Source organism: Podarcis liolepis, assembly GCF_965112155.1.
Source record: "Podarcis liolepis genome assembly, chromosome: 10".
Classification (NCBI taxonomy): domain Eukaryota; kingdom Metazoa; phylum Chordata; class Lepidosauria; order Squamata; family Lacertidae; genus Podarcis; species Podarcis liolepis.
This window is the reverse complement of record NC_139562.1, coordinates 25,484,696-25,502,320: the sequence shown is the minus strand read 5'-3', so window position 1 is coordinate 25,502,320 and position 17,625 is coordinate 25,484,696. Positions and strand designations below refer to the sequence as shown.

Below are 17,625 nucleotides of genomic sequence, written 5' to 3'. Positions count from 1 at the left end.
TTGCCCACAATTTGACAGCAGGAATGTTCTAATTCAGCTTTCAGCTCTGGGGTCTTGGATGCCCCTTCCTGCACTGAAGGGACTCCTCCAGACTCTCGACGTTTTCCAGGAGGGATTCAGGGAATTTAAGTTTCCACAATTAAAGTGCTGTGCCACCCTAGTACAAAAAACGTTTTAAATTACAACAACAAACCAACAACAACCAACAACAGAATTTTGCGGTTAAGAAAGTGATGAATAAACACAACAAAAGGTGTGGAATGAATGGGAAGACAAACAAATAGCCCACAAGCAAATCAGGAAGAATGCTTCTGCAGACACAAATCAGAATTAAATCTCAATAAAGACCATAGCCATAATGAGCTGGTAGTATAAGCATTTGTGGCTGGGAGAAAGAATAAAGATTTCTACATAGGATTTCATTAATATCATATTAGTTCATGATGCTACTTCAAATGCATATGTTATTTGTTTGTTTAGAATATTTATTTGACACACAAACAGAAACACACACACACATCTCTCTGTATATTAGCCCACTTCTCAGGGCAGTTACAGATGACCTGTTCATTGCACATTCATCCTGATCTGCTTGTAAAATGTTTATGCAGGAGTTAAACTATGCCCTGTTTATATTGAACATTTGTTCTTATTGGTTTATGGGGCAGTTATATAACAATGAGCATTCATCCCAATTTGCTCATAGAGTGTTTACACGCCTTCCCCATTAATCAGTCATTCGTCCCACACTTTTCCATGCATTTCCCCATGAGTTTCCAAACTGAAAAACAGTTCCAAAATAGTTAGATAACGGCAAGGACATTAAAATGGTGGTTAAGCAACAAAATAATTTACCTTGAACAAAATTCTCCCCAGAATGCACAGAACAATGCAACAGCCCCCCCCCCGTGTGTGTGTGTGTGTGTGTGTGTGTGTGTGTTGGCCACAAGGCACCAGGAGGACCATTGATCAGTTTTGCCCCTATGCTTGAAATTCATCCCCATCTGCCCACCCACTAACTCCAAAAAATGCTGAATGGAGGTGGGTGGGAGCATTCCAGCCCAGCGCTTCCTTTCCCCCTGAATAAGAAATTTCTTTGCATATTGGGAGAGCAAAAGTCCCAAAACTGGGGCATGTTTGCAAAGAAATCACACAGTTTTCTTCATAGGGAATTTGCCTTTGGGTTTGTGTGTGTGTCTGAAATTGGTTCTGCCCTTCGTAGTTTTGCCTGCTGGATGGTCTTGCCTCATGACAGGACTATTTATGGATGTATCTGTTCTATCATTTCTCCGAGGAGCCCAGAGCACAGTTTCTGCCTCACTAGAATCTGAGGTCAGTCAGACTGAGGCAGACGACTTCCCTGAGGGCACCCAGTGAGTTTCATGGCTGACTGAGGGTTTAAAGCTGTTTCCTGGTTATTTCAAAACGGGGATCCTTATCTTATTTGTTTTACCTTTGCTGCCAAAGGCCTAATGCCTCTGGATACCAGTTGCTGGGAATCGTAAGTGAGGAAAGTACTGTTGCATTCTGGTCCTGCTCGTGGGCCTCTGGTTGGCCACTTTGAGTACAGGTTCCTGGACTAGATGGACCATTAGCCTGATCCAGCAGGACTCTTCTTATGCTCTTATATAGCCTTTGGGTCTTTTATTAGAAGAACCAACTGGGCGAGCTGGCACCAAGTCTGCTTGCAATGTGTTGTTATGCAAGAATGCCCGCTTTGGGGAACGGTCTGTGCGCATGCACAGAATTAGCAAAACATCCCACCCTGCCAAGACGGCCTTGGTCCCCCAGAGCGTGTTTGGCAAGCCTGCCGTCAGCAGGTCAGAGCTTAGTCAAAGCAACAAAAAAGCCACACAATGCTATGCAAAGTCTGACGTGTGGCAAACAGAGGGCCTACGTGCTAACTTTGTCTCCTCAGAAAGGCCAAGATGCCACTCAGGCGTATGGCTTCGCTGCATGCACAGGCCTGTCTGCTGCTTTCATACAAGCGCAGATACGGTTCGCCTCAAGAAACATAATCAGCCGTAGCCCTATATTGTCCTTCGAAGAAAAGACGGTGGTTTACAAAGGAAAAGAAAAATGACTCTTGCTCTCTTAACTCATTAGGAACTTTGTAGCAGGTGCCCGTCACGAGAATGAGGGACTCATTCACCCAGTAGAGGGCCTCACATTTGGACCTGCCCTACGGTTGGCGGATAATTTGATGTTCAGTTCCAGGACAGTAGGAAAGATGCTGAGATTGCTGCAGACAGCCTGTGTGGTACAGTGGTTAGTGTGTTGGACTTGGGCCTGGGAGACTAGGGTTCAAATCAGCCATGAAGCTCTCTTGGTGACCTTGCAGGCCAGTCACTCTCAGCCTAACCTACCTCATAGGGTTGTTGTGGTAGTTAAATGATGAGGAGCATAACCATGTACCTTAAGCTCCTTGAGGAGAGAGGTGGGATATAAATGCAAACAAGAAATAAATAGATAAATGTATGTGAGGGTCCAGCAAGGCCCTTCACCTCAAAAACAGTAAAATGTTCATGGCATTATTTATTCAAATTGGTCAGTTATAATTAAAGTTTATGTTTCATAACTACTTAGGAAGGTAGATGGAAATCAAGGACATTTGACAAACTGGAACTGAGCGACACTCAGCAGTTTTCTTTTGCGGGGATTATGGTGGAGCCAGTTTCCTGAGCTTGCTTTCTGTGGGTTCAAATTCCCTGAGTTGACATTGGGTTTCAAGCTCAAATGGGAGTCTCTCCACTGAAAACATTCTCCTTGCCATGTTTTCCACCAGAAATGAGCAGACTCTGCAGGGCACCGCCCTTTCTGAGAGCAATTTTGCTGGAGACCTTGCCGACAATTGGCTCCAGTTTGCAGACCATAATAATAAACTTCTTGGAAAAAACTGGGCTGAGTTTTGGAGTCAAGCTCTTGCCAGTTTCGGGTTTCCTAAGGTATGTTTCACACCACTGTGTTATTATTAACTGCTAGCCATTACTTATTTGCAAAGGATGAAAATTATGAAGCCCAGTTTACTCCGTGCCTGAGAGATCCATTAAATGAACGAAGGAATACCTGTTTTTCAGTTGCAATTGTTGGAAGGTGTTAAGACAGTGGACATCTGAAACCGATTCTGGCAAAGGGTCCCAGGTACATTATTCTGAGCCACTCTCTTGTGTGCTCTCTGCTGTACTTGCCACAATTCAGATGATTTTTGACTAATGATATAGCAGGTGGCAAGTAACAGAACAGGGATTCAAGCTCACTCCAGAACTTTAGATTTGTGCAGTTAAAGTGTATCAAAGCACTCGGTTACCTTGGTGCATCAAATCTACAGTAGTTAAAAAACAGAATGGACCTTTTGTGCTTAGAAATGTGATGGGGGGGAGCCCTGAAAAGTGTAGGGTGGATGAAGGATTAACAGGAAGACGTTTAAACACCACACCAGCAAATCAAGATGAACACTCCCTGTTGAATAACCTCCCCACAAATGAATTAGAATAATGCTCAATATAGACCAGACATAGTCTAACCATCACATCAGCTTTCTGCAAGCAAAGCAGGATGAATGATCTTCAAAGACGAGGTATAGGACGCTCGCAGACTGTGGCTATTCTCTGGTGGGATTCGGCCGCATGCCAGAAAATGCAGGTTGCACAGTTATAGTTGACTGGGAAGGTCTTGCACAACAAACTAGCTTCCTCAAAAGATTGGACTTTTTGAGATAAGGAAGGTGACGGGGATATTGTTGCATAGGCAACCCATGAACAAATCAGAGTGAATGCTCATTGAATAGCCATCATGGTTTAATCTCCCTGCAAACAGAAACCAGGTAATCTGGAAGTGTCCATAGTCTAACCTCTGCATAAGCTTTGTGCCAACAAAACAGGGTGAATTGTGATTACATAGGTTGTCTGGAGTAACCCCAAGATGCAGGGTTTGACTTTGTCCTTTAAACCACAGCAGTCTCGGGCAGAGTTGGCAGGCTGCCCCTGCCTGCTTGGCAGAAGGGCCAAGGAAACATGCACCCTGAAGCCCATGAGGGTTTTTTTTTTTACATTCCTACATGCTATGGTTGGTGGTAGAAACTGCAAAAAAGAGAAAACATTATCCATTTCCTATCAGGTTCTTGAGTGTAGGGCTCTCTGTGTGGGTTGCCTTGAGGCAATACCTGTACTTGATGAAAGAGTGTTGATAGCTTGGTAACATGCTGCCATGGGAACTAAATTGATGCAGGAACATATTGGGGATGTTCTGAACTAGAAAAATGCAGAGAAGGGGGCACAAACATTAGTTTGTTCATCAGTTGAAAGACTGCTGGTTGATTTTTAAAGTGGTCAACAAAGCCTTAATATGAGTGCAATTGAAGCGCTCAAACTGAGCATGTGTAAAAGTTGAAACTTCATGAGGCTTATCTATGCCCAAATCCCAGTGTGCCATTGGTAACTCCCAAGTCTCATGTTCCTTTTCCGATGGGCTGAAATCATCAATTGTTGATGTCTACCAGTCATTTTTGTGGAGCGCCTTCCAGCCTTAACAGCAGAAGCTATACGGCACCTCAGAAGCAGCCTTGTGTGTTGGATGTGGTGGGGACAGGACCGTGGGCCAGGCTGGGATTATTTGGTCTCTTGCAGATTCAGCAGCTACACTGATTTACAACCACTGGGATTATGGCCCAGAATTTTATTGTAACTGTAGATCAGGAAGAGCGAACTTACTGGAGGTCACAGACACTTCAGGTTACAGACTCAACTAACCCAGAAATAGTACCTCGGGTTAAGAACTTTGCTTCAGGATGAGAACAGAACTCGCATGGCGGCGGCGCGGTGGTGGCAGTGGGAGGCTGCATTAGCTAAAGTGGTACCTCAGGTTAAGAACAATTTCAGTTTAAGAACGGACCTCCAGAACAATTTAAGTTCTTAACCCGAGGTACCACTGTACTATTATTGCACCAATGGCATGTCTCAGAATAAACCCATGAAAATAAAAACCCAGTTTGAAGGGGCCTTGTGTCTCTAATGATAGGGATGTCCTGGTCCACCTAGTGGAGAGTTGCTGTCACTGCCTGGTCCCTTGCTGAAGACCCCATACACCAGCGGTTTTCAGCACTGTGACACCCTGGGGTGCCTTGAATGATGGTCAGGCAACACTGGCATCTTTCCTTCCCCCCCTCCTCTGATGCCCTCTTGCACCTCTGCCTCCCAAAGGCTTGCGTGGCTGCTGCCACTGCTGCCTCCCAAGGTGAGTAAGATGCTGGCCTCACGTTCACCTTTGGCCAGTCTCTGTTGGGCCACTAAGGATGGAGGCATCCTCTTTCCAGGGTGGTGTGGTGTGAGGAGGCACCTCTCTTTGGGCAGGGGGCGGGGCGGCTCAGAGACCAGGGGCAGTGGTGGTGGCTGCCTGGGGGACTCCCAAGGAGAGGGAGGAGGAGAGGAGGCTGGGGGAGCACTCCGCAAGGGAGGGTGTTCGAAAAAGGGTGAGGGGCTGCTGGCTCTGCAGGCAAGGGGTGACATAACTGGGCTCCCCACAGGGGAGCTGCAAAAAGAATGTAGTTGGTCAAGGGAGCTGTGGACTCCAAAAAGTTGCAAACCTCTGCCTTACACCTTTGAGGCAGCCCCTTCCATTGAATGCCCACTAAACAAGCACTGGGTCCATTTGTTAAAAGAGCTTTAGATTATTTGGAATCTAAAAGCAAGAATGATGTTTCTCTCCCTAGCAGAAGCATCCCTCCTCCTTTCATTTACCTTCCCCTGTGACTCTATCCTTTTGTATCTTTTGGTCTTTGCTTCAATATCCCATTGACAGTTCATGACTAATTTGCTGCTGCCTCCAGCTATAAAAAGCATCTTGCAGCATCTCTTGCCTTTACTGCTCCCCCCTTCCCCCCCCTCATCCTTTTCATGGGCCTGTGGTTTGGGTGGCTTCCCGCCACAGTGTTATTCATTTATAACACCATAACGATCTGATCCCTTGCTGCTATTTTTAAAGTAATTACATTTAGGCTAGAACGATGTTACATAGAGCAGCAGCACCATGCTAATCAAGCACTGGGCCATTATTTAATCACCGAAATGTGTGCTCTAATGAAGGAGCAGCTCTTTGATATCCGAGCCACTTAAAGCAAGCCATCTTGGCAATATTGCTCCGTGCAGAACCCTTTTAATGCCACCTGCCACCGTCCCAGCCAAGATTGCCTTGAAGCAGCCAATGCCAGAATGTAATGCAAACGGTTAGCGGGAGCAGGAAGAACAAAGAAAATTACATTTGGTCCCTTGGGTCTTTCAGGCTAATCTGCAGAAAAGCCTTGAGCTAGTAAGATCCATGAGTCACTTTGTTTAGCCTTCTGTATTCTGTTTGCATTAGAGTTTGGCACAATGATTTAAGGAGCTCTCTGTCTCAGAGGAGGGACGCGGGTGGTACTGTGGGCTAAACTGCAGAGCCTAGGACTTGCCGATCAGAAGGTCAGCGGTTCGAATCCCCGCTATGGGGTGAGCTCCCATTGTTTGGTCCCAGCTCCTGCCAACCTAGCAGTTCGAAAGCACGTCAAAGTGCAAGTAGATAAATAGGTACCACTCCGGCGGGAAGGTAAACGGCGTTTCCATGCGCTGCTCTGGTTCGCCAGAAGCGGCTTAGTCATGCTGGGCACATGACCCAGAAGCTGTACGCCGGCTCCCTTGGCCAATAAAGCGAGATGAGCGCCGCAACCCCAGAGTCGGCTACAACTGGACCTAATGATCAGGGGTCCCTTTACTTTACCTTACTTTCTCAGAGGATGGTCTGAAGCACACAGGGCCAGGAGCAAGCTGAAGAGAAGCAGATTTGGGTCTAAAAATTGTGGCGATGCATCTTTTTCTGGCTCCCTGGAGATGTGTACTTGACACTCTGGGGCACCAAACATGTTTCCTCCCACCTCTAAAAGGAGACTCTTTGTGGTAAGGAAAGCACACTGGAAAGAACGGGATAACAATTGCAAAAAATGTGACATTGCATAACCTTCCCACAAAACAAATAAAAATGAATGCTCAAGAAATGACTGGTGTCATATAACGTCCCCAAAACATTGTGCAAATAAATCAGGATGAACGCATAAGAAACAGGTCACCTGGAAGGGATCTATATATGTTCTTCTGATGATTGAGGTACCCTAGTTCTCTTAATAGTCGAAGCTTTCAGAAATCCTATTCCGTGAGATGAAGGTCACCAGAATCAATACATCAGGGGTAAACCTGGCCTTGTTTCTTCTTGATTCAGCAATGCAGATGTCAGTACAAAGTAGTCCATGTGCATCAGTACAAATCCTAAGAGCCGCATTAGGATGATATGTGTAGGTGGCAAAACCATAGCACAAAGAACTTAATCCCCTAAGTGCAACTGAATGCTAATCAGGGAGGGAAACTAATCAGAGAAACCCTATGTAATTCTTCCCCAGCTGGCAGAATGATTGACAGGGGGAAAGGATCTCCGAAGGGTGTAGCGCATGAGAGCTGTCACTTTTCAGATTAGGCACCGGCAAGCCCTAATGACATCCTGATAAGAAATGCTCTCAGCTAAGGGAGTTTATTATACAGGCAGGCCTCCAACAGCTAAAGACTTGGCTGGTTATTTCAAGCCAATACTTACCAGTAAATGTAATAATACTAATCCAGCCCTTCACATTTATCTGCACTCCCCTCCCCCCATTTACAGTCTCCTTCATCCTTCAGCCTTTGAGAGTGTCTCTTTCCCACTGAGGAGGTGGTGCTATTATACTTCAGATTGCTGCAGGGCCCCCCCTTCATATGACAATGTTATTCCATACTTTAAATTTCCATCTCCCTGCCTACCCCTTCACATCGAAACTAGGAGATAGAGGGATCAGCTAGTTCAACCTCCAGTTTTTTAAAAAGGATTTGTTGACTTGAAAATGATGAGAAGGACCCAGTTGTGGCTAGGGCTATATTACGGACCTGGATTTCCAAGGCTGCGTGTTTACTGAGAGGGAGAAGGGTGAGGCAGCAGGGAGCCTGCTGTTGTGCAGGCAGTGTGGCAGTGCCAATTGGCACGCCTGACATGATGCCCGCACCACTTCAAGCTCCCTGCCGCCTTGCCCGTCTCCATCACCAGAAGTGACACACAATGGGTCCCTTCCAACTCTTCTGCTTCTATCATGAGAGAGGTGTTTCCAGCTCCCCCATCCCTTACCCATGGAAGTCTTATAAGAAGCTGCTGCAACATCACAGCTCCTAGGACCCAGCCGAAACTGTCAAGCTCCCTCATCATTTTTTGCTGTTGCCAGGAAGTGTAATGTTGTTAATGTAATCTTGTGGCATTTATATTACTGAAAAGTTGGGTTTTTGTTTTTTAAAAAAACATGTTGCTATATTTGCTCTTACATTGTTGTTCTATTATGTAATTTGGCCATTGTTCTTGTGTGGGTTGGTTTTGAGTTGCATTCCTATTGTTATCTGTCGCAAGCTGCTTTTGGCATGATTCTTTTTGGGGAAAGTGGCGTACAAATAAAATTATGGAAGAACGAGCTATGAATACATACATATTATACATCTAAGATGGCTTAGGTCCCTGGGGAGGGGAATGGGAGCAGAGCCTATATATGTAATGTCAACCTGACAGGAGGAGGAGGAGGAACATACGAGGGGGAACGCATTGAAGACCAAGCGGCATTTAGGCTTTTGTACCCCCTGCTGCTTCCACAAGTCTTCGTTGGTATATAAACACATGTACTAACTCTCAAAGGGATGCAGGTGGCACTGTGGTCTAAACCACAGAGCCTAGGGCTTGCCAATCAGAAGGTCGTCGGTTTGAATCCCCGCGACGGGGTGAGCTCCCGTTGCTCGGTCCCAGCTCCTGCCCACCTAGCAGTTCGAAAGCACGTCAAAGTGCAAGTAGATAAATAGGTACCGCTCCCGCGGGAAGGTAAACGGTGTTTCCGTGTGCTGCTCTGGTTCGCCAGAAGCAGCTTAGTCATGCTGGCCACATGACCCGGAAGCTGTACGCCGGCTCCCTCGGCCAATAAAGCGAGATGAGCACCGCAACCCCAGAATCGGTCACGACTGGACCTAATGGTCACGGGTATCTTTACCTTTACCTTTAAGGTAGACCAACAAGCAGAGTGTTTCTCCAGCAATGTTCTAGAGCCAATACTGCCTCCGGCACACAGGTTGCAAGCATCACTAACCCTGTCCTTTTCATGGGAAATTTTGGTGGACCAGTTCCTCCGGGAGCTCTCTCATGAGCTGAGTCTTCCCTATCCTTTGTGCCACTGAACTCTTCAAAGGTGCCAGCTCCCTGGGGCCCTGGGTACCTGAGCACCCACAAAATTCCCCATGAAGGGGCTGAGCACCCAGAAATTTCAGCACCAGGGCCATGCACGCTGCATGGCACCCACAGCCCCGGGCACCCATGGTTGTGGGCCAAGCCGGCACTCCTGGAACTCTAGAGTTGTCCACGACTGGACCTAACGGTCAGGGGTCCCTTTACCTTTACTAACTCTCAAAAGGAGCCTTGGAGCTTGGGGAGGAAAGAATATTATCTAATATGCTCCAATTTTCTCATCTTCTTGGTGACTCTATACTTTCCCTACAGGAAAAAAAAAAGTCGTGCCACTTGCTTGCTGACAGCTTTGATGCCTGCAAGCAAAGCTTACAATTTATAAGCCTGTACAAAAAGGGAGGGGCAGAGGGAAAGAGTGTGACATGTTTGGATCATTTTAAGAGGTGCTTTGAACAGCCTCTGAAGCTAGAAGAGGTACTTGGCGCTGTAGCAAAAATAGCACTTATTGCCAAGGTATTTCCAACATGAGAAATGCAAATAAATAAATTATGATGGACATGCAGGCCTTGACACTACTGGGCCCATTAGTCAAGCTAAAAAAAAACCTCACCGTAGATACGCCTTAAAGAGCGAGAGATTGCAGAGGGAATATTTAACCCTAAAGCCATAGTGGGATAGCCCAGTTGGTTGGGCATGAATCTCAAGGTCAGGGGTTCGAACCTCACATTGGGCAAAAGATTCCTGCACTGCAGGGGGGTGGACTAGATGTCCCCTGTGGTCCCTTCCAACTCTACAATTCTATGATCCCTAGCATGGATTTTGCCTTTTCCATACTCCACCCCAGTGTCCGATACAGGGGTAGGTGTCCTCCTGATGTTCTGGGACAACTACTCCCGCCATGCTATGGCCATTGGCCATGTTGGCTGTGGCTGATGGGAGTTAGAGTTAGACAATGTCTGGAGGGTGCCACTGGTCTGATCTTTGGGAACCAAATTTTTTATTTTTTATTGAGAAGGTTCTTAAACTGCTTCAACAGAATAGCTCTCCGAGTGGTAAAAATAAAATTAAAGATGAAATACAACCAAAATCCACAGTCCTTGCCGACAAAGGTCTGTATAGTTAAAGCTATGGTTTTCCCAGTAGTGATGTATGGAAGTGAGAGCTGGACCATAAAGAAGGCTGATCGCCGAAGAATTGATGCTTTTGAAGTATGGTGCTGGAGGAGAGAGTCCCATGGACTGCAAGAAGATCAAACCTATCCATTCTGAAGGAAATCAGCCCTGAGTGCTCACTGGAAGGACAGATCATGAAGCCGAGGCTCTAATACTTTGGCTACCTCATGAGAAGAGAAGACTCCCTGGAAAAGACCCTGATGTTGGGAAAGATGGAGGGCACAAGGAGAAGGGGACGACAGAGGACAAGATGGTTGGACAGTGTTCTCGAAGCTACCAGCATGAGTTTGACCAAGCTGCGGGAGGCAGTGGAAGACAGGAGTGCCTGGCGTGCTCTGGTCCATGGGGTCACAAAGAGTCAGACACGACTAAACAACTAAACAACAACATTCATCGTCATAAAGAACAGATTATATTCCATCCTAAAGCTGTGCAGCACACCCAGAACCTCCTAACTGGAAGCTTTGCACTTTGAGCAGGCAGCATAAGCTAGGACAAGGGTACTCAACCTTGTGTTCTCCAGGTGTTGTGGACTACAACTCCAAACAACTCTAGAGGGCATCACAGTGGCTACTTCTGTACTTGCACAACTCAAGACTACAAGGAAATGGTGAAGGGGACAATTGCTCTGGTGGTGTCAGGGACTGGGCAGAGGAGGAATGGTGGAGACTGCCTCTCCAGCCTGACCCTTCCAGAGAAGAAGACAGTTCAGAATTACAACAGGGGTTTGAGGGAGATGAAGGGAGAAGTAGGAATTAATGGGAGAGGAGGAAGAGGCAGAGCCGGAACAGCTGGCTGACACGTTATCACTAGAAAGCATTCCAGACTCCCCTTCTCCCAGAACCCAACAAGCCTTAAAAGTAGGAGAGCAAAGTGCTCAGAAGCAAAGGGCCCTCAGCGCCACCCATAGAAGGGATGACAAATGAGGAAGTGGGAGAGAAGGGGAGGGGAGATTTATTCAGAGCAACACAATTAATCCAAGAGGCTGCATTTCTAAGCCTCTCTCTGTGAATATTGAATAAACAACATTGGTAAGAACTTCCCTTGTCTTATCCATTCCTGGCAATCGACCATGGGGGGGTTGGATCCTCTGACGCCTGACAGGTGGCAAGTTTAAATGCTCAATATCAACCTGTGGTGCATGTGGTGCCCATCAGCTCCAAACAGCACGGCCAATAGCAAGGGATAAAAGATAAGATACGACAGGGAGAGAGGATTTTGCAGTTTCATATCTCTTTTCTTTTATTCTAGTTTCTCTCTTGTTATTATTCTTTGTAGATTAGTTCGTTCTTTTTATTGTATCATGAAATTTTTCCAATAAAACTTTTCAAAAAAGAAAAAGATAGGCAAGGATCATGGGAGTTGTGGTCCAAGACATCAGGAGGGCCCCAAGTTTACAGCCCCTTTAGAATCATAGAATTGCAGAGTTGGAAGAGACCCCGACGACCATCTAGTCCAAACCTCTTGCAATGCAAGAATATGCAGCTGTCTCATATGGGGACTGAATCTGCGATCTTGGTATTATCAGCTCCATGCTCTAACCAATGGAGCTATCTGGTCACTAGCAGTATGCAGCAGTGTATTTGTTATCACATTCTCTTGTAACATTTTCATCAAGGTTTAACATTTAACGAGACCAAGTCAAAACAGGGATTTGCTCTCTTTACAGAATGCTTCCAAGAATCCAGCAATGTAAGCACTAAGATTTACTTAAAGGCTAAGAGGTATTATACCTCCTATTCCATTCGCAAGACGTATGTTTATGTATCCATCCCCAGGCTGGGAAGCTGGACAAGAGAGTGAGTTTTCTTGTGATAACTACCCAAACTAAATACAAACAAATTTAACTTGTACCCAAGATGAGACAACACCTCTAAATTATGAATCATTGAGGTATAAGAAATTACAGTTGCAACGCTATACACACTTACCTGGGAGTAAGCCCCATTCAACTCAGAGCGGCTGACTGGTGATTCGACATACAAGTCTGCACTGCATTAATATAGTATTATTTATTTATTTATTATTAGCATATGGCTAGTGAGTTATCCTACCTAGTTTGCCCTGGGTGGTGAAGGAGCTGTTTTGCACATCAAAAGAAATTGACAGCAAGTTGGCCTGAAAAATTCATCAGCTTCTGCAGATGGCAAATCTGTTCAGTTACTTGCTTTCCATCTGCAAAGCTTCACCCAAGAATAAAATAATAATAAAGTACAGTACAGATACCATTTCTTTCAAATGGGTCTAGCATCAGAAAAATACTCGGGTTTCAAATAGCCGGGAATAGTTTCTAGATTAAAAGCACCAACAGCAGCAACTCACATGTGAAATACATTGGCTATTTGCCAATCTCCAAATCAAAAGAGATAAAAGAATGATTCATTCAACTGCCAGATCTGTGCAATTTAAGATGCTTTAAAAAGAAGGATGACAAATTTTTACCTGAACACTGAAGTATCTAGGGCTGAAGTCATCTTCCCCAACTGTTGTGTTGCATGAGTCAATACAAAAAGGAAAGCCCTCCATGCAGTAAGATTATAATGTTTGCAAGCTGATTACTACAGTGGCTTTCTGGGGAACCCAGCAATTTAAAGTTGTTTTAGTATTTCCATTGTGATTTTTTAAAACTGCATGTTGCTTTTATTGTAAGCCATCTTGTGGGTTTGGCCCAGACCAAAAAGTGAAGTACAAATTGAGTGAGTAAACACACAAACAAACAAACAAACAAACAAACAAACAAACAAAACTTGAGGGTCCTTGGAAGGTTAAGGGTTCAAAGAGCCCACGTCAATCCCAGGTGTGTCCAGGGAAAGATGCTACCAGTCAATGCAGATAATATGGAAATGGTTTGTTTATTTGTTTTTTAAACTTACTCTTCTATTCTGGCCTTGCTTCCATCATGAAGCCCAAGGTAGCATAGATGTGGTTCCCAAGAGGTCACCCATCCAGTAATTGACTCAACCCAGCTCTGCTTAGCTTCAGCAAGGCGGCAGCCTTGTCTACCTTCAGACCACACCCTGGGACTGTCTCTTCAGAGTGAGGGCAATGATGATACGGAAAGCATTGCCCTCTCTCTCAATTGGCTGTGCACTCTCAGACAAGGTGATCTTCCTTGCAACCTTATCTTTCATTTACTTGTTTCCCGGACCTCCTCATACCTCCCTTTTTTGTATTCCAGTTCAATTTATTAGTTCAGCAATTCCTTTCCCTCCTTATTATCCTGATCTTTAATCTTAATATATTGTAGCATTAAATTTTTACCTATTAAAAATCCAATTTTTCCATATTCTTTTATACCATTACAGCTAGAAACCACTTAACTTCAATCAAACATCGTTCTAACATTCATTAATTTTGCAATATTTCTGTAAATAGTCTTTAAATTTCTTCCAATCTTCTTCCACCGAATCTTCTCCCTGGTCTCGGATTCTGCCAGTCATTTCCGCCAATTCCATGTAGTCCATCATTTTCATCTGCCATCCCCAGAACCATTTCAGCCCAGATTGGAACTGAGCAAACACTGGGTTGTATCCAATGCTGTGCCGGACAAGTTCTGTTGGTGCAGCGGGTCTTCCCCTCCCCTCACACACCTGCAAAATCTACTCTGAAGGGTCCCCTAACCCTCTGGAGCAGCTTTTGAGGACACGCAAAGGGCTGGAGGAGGCAAGAGAGGAAGAGGAAGCTCTGTTGCACTAGCGGAGCTATGGCATTGGCTATGGCCCACTCTGTGTGGCCTTATGGAAACATCTTCACCTAACCTACGGTATGCAAGGGCTAAATTAGGCAGAAAGAGACAGATAACAAACCATTCACATTCTTGTTGCAAGCTCAGCATTTCTACTTTATTCATAATTAACAAAGAGCGACTCTAAAACCCAACCATAACTTCCTGTACTTTTCATTACTCAAGAGGATACATGGTAGTGGGAATTAATGCATATTTTTCGAACAGGGTTTGCTGCAGCACAAAAACAAAGAAGCAGTCTGTGGATCTAGCTCTATTCTCTGGTTATACTAGTCTGTCTCGGCTCTGCACTCCAAACAAACTATTAGAAATTGTTGCCACGTTTGAGCCCCTGAGGAAAGCTCAATTTGCCCAGCGTTCTAATCCTATAGTCCTCAGTCAAAGCACTTGGTGGTGGAAAATTTTCCTCAGTGGCAGGACTGGACCTAGAAGGATTCATTGTTCTCCTACAAAACCAGTAACTAAGGAAGTCTTGTCGGTTTCCTAATGTCCTGAACCAACACACTGCCTCAGAAACACACAAAGCCAGGACTGAAGGGTCACTCTGTGTTGGCACAATCTCTGCTGCAGCAGGCGGTATGGCGCCACTGGTCAGACTTCATCCCAGCCTCTACTCTGGCATAGCATCAGCCATTGATTCTGCTGCTCCATTTCAGTTCCTCAGCATCGCCACCAATCAACAGTCAGCTTTCTGGACTGGCTTTTACAGTAATCTTATCCCGGCAGTTTCACCACTCTCCACTGCTTTAGCAAACTTCCCAAGGAGGAGGTGGCCACAAAATGTTCTTGCTGGCTTTCAGCACCGTTGCTGTTGCCCATCCTCCCTCTCTATTTCTGTCTCTCTTTCATCCCAACCTTGGACTCCAACCCTTTTCAATTTCTCCAGCTGGCTCTTCTCAGTTTGGCTCCATCCACTTTTGAAGAGGGTTGCTCCTTACCTCAGGCTCAGCCTGGCCTCACATGTTATACAGAAGTGGTGACAGGGAAAGCCCAAGTGAATTACATCGCCTCTATTTGCCACCTCTTGTGTAAAGATGGAAAGGGGAAATACATAAATTCCTCCACTGGATATTACAACAAGAACAACAACAACAACAAACCGTAATAATAATTTAGTAGTAGTAATAATAGAACAGCACTAATTTCATCTTTATTTCACTTTTCCTCCACAGAGCTCAAGTACATTGTTTCCCCTCCGTATTGTGAGATAATCAACCACATATAACCAACATGCTCAAGTCTAATTGATGCATGAAGGGGTCAATGCCACAGAGCCAGCTGTCCTGCCAGGCTTAGCTAAGTCGCTCTCCTTCATCTTGGGAGGAAGGTAATCAAGGCCTTTGTTCAGTCTACCAGAGAAGCTCAATGAGTAAAGATGTTCTTGGTTGCTCCAAGCTCAGACCACATGGCTCTAACAAGCCTCCCTTGAGTTCCTATACCAGCAATTTAGGAACTGTCACCTAACTGTAACTAAGCCAAGTTTTATGGCCTGTGTTTTCTGACTGATGTATGGAAAAGCACACGAGTAAACCATTTTTTTAACTTACCAAACGTGTGGTGTTTTTCTATGCTACAGAGGAGAACTCACAAGGGCATATTTTAAAGGCCTAACAGCCTATATTCCACACTGTACTTTGCTGCATGTTTTGTGATTTTAAATCTCTTCTGGGTTTCTCTCACCAAAGAGCACTTGCCCCAAACCTGGATTTTGGCACCCAGGGAATTCTCCTTTATATACATATTTTTACTTGCTACCAACACATTTTATTCTCATGGCAATACTGTGAGAGGAATTTGACTGTGAGAGAAGACATGTAAGAACATAAGAAGAGCTCTGATGGATCAGGCCAGTGGGTACTTAGTCCAGTATCCTGCTCTCACAATGGCCAACTGTGGGAAACCCACAAGCAAGTCGTGAACACAAATGGTCCTTTCCTTTTTGTGACTTCCACCAACTGGTATTCAGAAGCATTACTGCCTCTGGCCATGGGGGCAGAGCACAGTGTTTGTGGCTAGTAGCCATCGATAGCCTTCAGCATTTGCCTAAACACACAAATGCTGAAAGTGTGGATGGTGGCAGGGGTACGCATACAAGTCTCACACACTTCACTACAGTGCTATGCACCTTGACTTGTCTGTGTCTGTCATTTCCTGTTATTGCTTCAGGCAGCAAGATGTCTTTGGCAGGCTCAATGCACAGCAAATCCACAACTGGTCTTCCATCCCCCCCCACCTTGTTATGACTTATTTATTATTAAATGCAGCTGCCAATTCGCTTAGAACCTTTGTAGGGAGGAACTGCTCTTTAGTGTCAACACTGAACAAATGCTGAGCAGATGAAGACAAAATGTTTAGTCCCACACTGAGTAGAGCATTCTTAATGCAAGTCTGAGCCTCTGTTGAAGGCACCTGGGCTGAATCCAACAAAGTGATAAACACCTGAAATTACATAATGTTCTCCAAAGGGGTTACATAACCTATGCTCAGAATCACTGACAGTTTGGGTTTTGACTTGCAGCTTTTTGGATTGGGGCCGTGAGCACAACCTTGTTTTCCCCAAAGCTGTTATTAGATGGCAGTCTTAGTTGCTTGTTTCTATTTGATTTCCTATGGTATCATCTGTTTTTCAACATTACGGTCTCCCCGAAGGCACAGAATTATTTTTCTTTAACAAGCGAATCCCAAGGAGGTGCCACCATACAGCCAACTCAGCACCATTCAAAGGTACCCTGGAGCTGATTTTGTGCCCTGCTATCTTACTAAATACTTTTGGCCAAGATACAGAAATATCATGTTTGGGTAACACCTGGGTGCAGGTGATTGCCCTGTACAAATATTAAGCAATTGCCTCCACCCAGTTTATCATTTTGCTATACAGCAGCAACATGGATGAGCAAATATGCCTGAAAGTAAATTAGCAATGGCATTGGTTCTCCAGAAAGGTTAGGCTGTAAAACACAGTTTCCAGAGGTTGAGGTTCTGTTATTTTGCAGCAGGGGTCAGCAAGGTTTACCTTGCCTGGCCGGTTCACTCCAGCAGAGATCCCTTTGTGGCCAGATCACACGCGCACCTGCGATTTCCGGTGTCTGCGCAGACGCAATTTCTGGCGCCGCGAAAGCGAGTCCCCGCGCCACACTGCGCTGCTTTAGCACAGCACACAGGGACTCACCAAGTGGGCAGCTCAGTTCGGGGGCAGTTCAGAGGCTGGCTAAATGACCCCCGTGGGCCGCTTGTGGCCCATGGGCCTAAGGTTGCTGACCCCTGTTCTGCAGCAACTTAAAGTCTTAGCACAATCATTATGACATAAACTTTCATACATTTTGTTGTTTAGTCGTTTAGTCATGTCCGACTCTTTGTGACCCCATGGACCAGAGCATGCCAGGCTCTCCTGTCTTCCACTGCCTCCCACAGTTTGGTCAGACTCATGCTGGTAGCTTCGAGAACACT

General features: G+C 45.4%; 2 long non-coding RNA genes across 2 annotated transcripts in view; one reads left to right on the top strand and one right to left on the bottom strand.

Moving 5' to 3' along the window:
• The window catches only part of LOC310687299, a 37,454-nt gene extending 25,057 nt beyond the window's left edge, over nucleotides 1-12,397 (bottom strand). Inside the window, exons 1-2 of the long non-coding RNA XR_014516366.1 lie at nucleotides 12,365-12,397; nucleotides 6,748-6,937 (exon numbers count right to left, since the gene is read on the bottom strand). This is a non-coding gene — a long non-coding RNA (uncharacterized lncRNA). The remainder of the gene's footprint in view (nucleotides 1-6,747; nucleotides 6,938-12,364) is intronic.
• LOC310687310 overlaps nucleotides 1-17,625 on the top strand; it is a 374,731-nt gene that overhangs the window by 285,940 nt on the left and 71,166 nt on the right. The window lies entirely within an intron of this gene.